Here is a 4,973-nt window from a genome sequence, read left to right on the forward strand (position 1 = left end):
AAGTCCATCCAGGTTGCTGTGAAGTTCATGATTTTGTTCTTCTTTATGGCTACATAATATTCAATTGTGTATATGTTACTCATTTTTTTAATCCAAACCTCTTTTGATGGGCAGCACAGTTGGTTCTATGTTCTTGCTATTGTGAATAACACCAGCAATCTCTTTATGTCCCCTTGAGAGGGGACATCTGAGTGGCTTGCTAGATTTACAGTGTCCCTCAGAGGGGACATCCAAGTGCAAAGAGTTAAATCTTGATTTTGCTTTGTAAGTCTTGCATGGGCAGATTAGGTCTGTATACTCAAGGCATGGCCAGAAGTATAGTGGTCCTCATTCTAAAATATTTCAACTCAGAGTGAGGAGAAATGAAGAATCCCAATAGTGACTTATGTTTGGGATTCTCTGGCAAGTACACTCTGCTCTTGTCCAATATTGGCATTTTCCATAGTTCTTTACCTAGTTTTCATTTACCACAGTCTTAAATAGTTGTCGAGAGTACAGATTTCTTAGTAAAAAGATGTTTTTGGTAGACTATTGTTTGAACCATAAAACTTATCTGGCCTAACCAGTAGCTAGATTTGAGGGAAACGTGTTTCAGTAGCTTCAGTGTTTGAATGGTAATATATTGTGATAATTCTTGTTGACTGAATTGATCCCTAGGCACCTTCACATTTTAATTGAGCCACTTCATTAGCGAGAACAGATAAAACAATGTTTTCAAGTGAATACAGCTGTTGAGATTGGGATAACTGGTTAACTTTGTCCTTTAATTTTAGGACACTTAGGTTCCTCCCTGTGAATTACAAGATTGCCTGGATGGAAGACTGACAACACTACTTAGACCAAAAAATTACACCAATATGCTGATTCAATCAAGATATATGTTCAATATATTCTAAGTCCACCTTCTGTTCCATTCATGTTAGATTATTGAAACCCTGTATTACTCTGAAACACTGGAAGAGTTAGTAAATTGTAAATGAAACAATTGTGTTACTCTTGACTTTTATTTCCTTAGTATGGGGCTCTTGGAGAAGGTACTGTGAATTTGCTATTTTGATGTAGTATTGTAAGATGAAAAATTGATCCCCCTGAATTTGCTATTGATGTAGTGCGACAGAAAATTGACCTCTGTGAATTGGCCCCTTCCCAGTCAGGTTATCTGGTTTGATTATATAATTTACATCAAGAAGTTTCTTTACTCTCTGTCCTGCTTATAGGCAAAAAGTCACATTGTGTAATTTTTAATTCCAGTCAGTCATTGGATGGCATTCATCATCAGTTGCTGCATGGTTTTAACAGTCTAAGGCATCCAAGACTAAAAGGCATTACCAATGTTCTGAGATACGTCAGGTTTCAGCACATAATTTACATTTATTTGCCTCCAAATTAAGGCATTTATCATGATGTTTATATTTTCCCTATTGTTTGAAAGTTTCCCAGTTGTTTGAAAGGTTCTAATTATTACTTTAATGGTGTCAGAATTATTGTATTTTTCTTAGGAATTTAATGGAACTTATCTTATTAGATTTAGCTGGTATCAAACTGATAAGACTTAATTGTCAATGTTATGGTCAACTTTAACAGTCTTAGTTTTGGTTTGTGCCTTTGATTAATAAATGTAAATCTTTTACACAATAAATACTGTTTTCCTCTTAAAAAATTGTGCTTAAATGAACTTTAGAAAATCTGCTAGGATGCTTGTCTTCCACTGAGACATCTAAGCCCACATTTCTACTTGGAGTACAGTTTTTATATATGAAATGTAAGGCTGAGGTCTCAACTTTTATTAAAAAATTAATGTTCTTGTTTAAAAAATGATTCCATGTGAAAGGATTGCATTTTATATAATGAAATGGCACATGCTAGCATTTACCTAGAGATCAGACTTTTTTGAGTGCATAGTTTGCATTAAAAAAATTATATAAGGAAGTTGATAACCTGTATCTTCAGAATAATAAGGAAATTAATAAAATAATAATTATTAAAATTTGAGTTGAATTGGGGAAATTATTTCTTTGGTTTTGGATTTTTTTATACATCCATCAGTAGAACCTATCTCTGATTGCCACACAGTCCTTGAATTGATGGTAAGAGGGAGTTAATTACATTATAAATAAAGTGGAGAAGAACTACTAGCTTAATAAAACATGCTTTAGAATGCTTGGTGTTACTGAAGATAACTTATATTCTTCATTAGAACATTTGCCAGGGGTAGCTTTTAGCATAAGAAGATAAAGTAATAAGAAATAAAGTTGAAAAATGGATAAAGTGATAAAGTTAAAACGTTGTGACTCTCCAAATGCAGTAAATGAGATTTTTGGCTATTAGTGAAGGTAAAGAAGCAAATAAAGGATTCTCACAGCAATTTCAAAATAAGTATTTTCCATTTTAATGAATTTGAAGAACGTTTATCTTTAGATTTAAATTTTTTTTTCTTCATTATTGGAAAAAACCTATAGAAAATTCAAATGGAAAGTATAAAGAGAAAAAAACACACGTCACTGTTTGAGTGGGTTAGTTTGGTGATTTTTAAGGCTTGTTTATTTGGGATGGCCATTTACATAAGCCCCTTATGACTGATTTATGCATGTGCATACTGGATTGTAAGCCTTAGTACTGAAAGTAGTGAGGAACCTGGTTTCACCTGATTATAACTAGTGCAAAGAAAAGTTTATAGTGTTTTTATTAGCTTACTGATTAGACTCACTAGTTAGAGATATCCAGTTTCCACCAAACACATTAGATCCATGCCTTTCCATAGCAACACTCCTAATGGTAGAGGGAATGAATTCCCTTAGTGGTGCAGGCCTGAGTTCTGAACTTTGAAGTTTTGTTTCATAGGAATCTGGAAAATTTTGCATTTTACTCCACTATACGTCCCTGTTTAAATTTAAAATAATTCTTCAGTTTTGGTGTGCCAAATTTGGGTTGCCTTATTTCCAGGCACCAGATTGCTCACTGCAAGGTGGCTCTGAACTTCCATTTTGAGAAGCAGAGCTCTCTAGGTATATTTTCTGAAAGTATGGAAAACGTGGTAGCTTTCCAGGGCCTATTCCAGGTGGGTTGTTGGGTTTGTGTGGTAGGCGTCAAACTTTTGTGGAAACAGATACCTAATACAAAGGACAAATGCCATTTCTGGTTCTTCTCAGCTCAAAAAAGAGTCTTTTAGATGGTTTTTCACCTCCTATAAGAATCCAGGTTGGTATTGGATTGCCAGTGATATGGCCAAACAAACCTTTTAAATTATGAGACGTAAAGCAATATACGCATTTTCTTATGAAACTGAGTAAACTTTAGTTCCTTTGGACTATTCTGTGTGGACTTTTGTTTGTGTTTGTTGGAAAAAAAACCCCAAGGTATAAATACAGTTTCCACTTTTCCTCATAGCATACATAAAATACTTTGAGATTTGGTTTTTAAGTTTACTGCTTTTCTAGGTTGACACTTTGTGATGTGGCAAACCAAAACTTTCTAATTTAAAAATAAAACAAGACTGGGAGTGGTGGCTCATGCCTATAATCCCAGCATTTTGAGAGGCTGAGGTGAGAGGCTTGCCTGAGCCCACAGATTTGAGACCAGACTGGGCAACTTGGTGAGAGCTCATCTCTACAATAAATCAAGAAAAATTTGCTGGACATGGTGGTACATGCCTATAGTTCCAGCTACTTGGAAGGCTGAGGCGGAAAAATCGCCTGAGTCCAGCAGGTCGAGGCCGTGATGGCCATGAGCATGCCACTGCCCCCCAGCCTGGGCGACAGACACTCCAACTCAAAAAATAAGCAAACAAATATATAAATATTCCAGCTGGGCACGGTGGCTCAAGTCTGTAATCCCAGCACTTTGGGAGGCCGAGGTGACAGGATTACCTGAGTTTAGGGGTCCGAGACCAGCCTGGGCAACTTGGTGAGACCACATATCTACAACTAAAAACAAATTAGTCAGGCATGGTGGCATGTGCCTGTAGTGTCAGCTACTTGGAAGGCTGAGGCAGAAGGATCACCTGAGCCCAGCAGGTTGCGGCTGTAATAGCCATGGATGTGCCACTGCACTCCAGCCTGGGCAACAGAGTGAGACTCCAACTCAAAAAAAAAAAAAAATTAAAAAAAAAAGCTAACATATCTGAAAAGAACATATAAATTGAAACATTTACAGGGAAATGACACTTTCATTTTTAAATCATCATTTTAAAAGTTTGCCCAGATTGCTTGTGAGACACCATTATGATTAATTATGGTTTTTCTATTGCATACCCTTACCCTGTGGAGCTTAGTAGAGTCAGGTACTTGTGAGAGCACAGTAAATACTAACGGAATAAATTAATAAATGAATGAGTTTAATCATAATGACTTTAATGTTCTGTATGAAATAAGATGTTAACCTAAACTGGAAATCATTTAGATATTAAGCACTCACTCAATGTTGATTGAGGTGGTTCTGACACTAGGGATGACATAGCTTATGGGAATTGGGAAAAATAGGTCAGCTGCTCTAAGAGTTCATTATCATTGGCTCTGCCACATACATCTATCAGGTGAACATGAGTTCTTTAAGATTGTCATATTTGATCTGGTGGTGTTCTCATTACCACATCCTCAAAGATTTTATCAAAAAAATTGAAGTGGTAAGTTGGAAAGGCTTTTGTTTCTTCCAACAGAAGTTTCTCTCTTTTTTTTATTTTAAACATATTTTTTATTTTAAAATTGTGGGGTACAGTTAAGGGTTAGGTTTACAAATATGCATCGTTCAGGTACTCTTGTTGATAAGGATTGTCTCCCCATCCCCAGACAGATATTGACTACCATTAGTCCCACCTTCCTTCCCCTCCCTACCCCTCCATAGTTTCCCACCACTGTCAATCCTTTTCTTATAGTATTACGATAGATGCTCAAGGTCCACTTATGATTGAGAACATGTGATACTCAGATCTTTGTTTCTGTGAGAGATCACTCAGTATTATAGACTCTAGTTCCATC

At 36.1% G+C, this 4,973-nt stretch overlaps 1 protein-coding gene across 2 annotated transcripts in view; it reads left to right on the forward strand.

Annotated features, from left to right (window-relative positions):
- TSPAN6 (tetraspanin 6) overlaps positions 1 to 882 on the forward strand; it is a 10,020-nt gene extending 9,138 nt beyond the window's left edge. For both annotated transcript variants that reach the window (XM_021715315.1, XM_021715316.1), the window contains one exon: positions 774 to 882. The gene's annotated coding sequence lies outside the window, so the exon portion shown is untranslated. The remainder of the gene's footprint in view (positions 1 to 773) is intronic.
- The last annotated feature ends 4,091 nt before the right edge of the window (positions 883 to 4,973 follow it).

This window comes from Carlito syrichta, unplaced genomic scaffold, assembly GCF_000164805.1.
Source record: "Carlito syrichta isolate Samal-C Ts95f unplaced genomic scaffold, Tarsius_syrichta-2.0.1 Scaffold306989, whole genome shotgun sequence".
Taxonomy (NCBI): domain Eukaryota; kingdom Metazoa; phylum Chordata; class Mammalia; order Primates; family Tarsiidae; genus Carlito; species Carlito syrichta.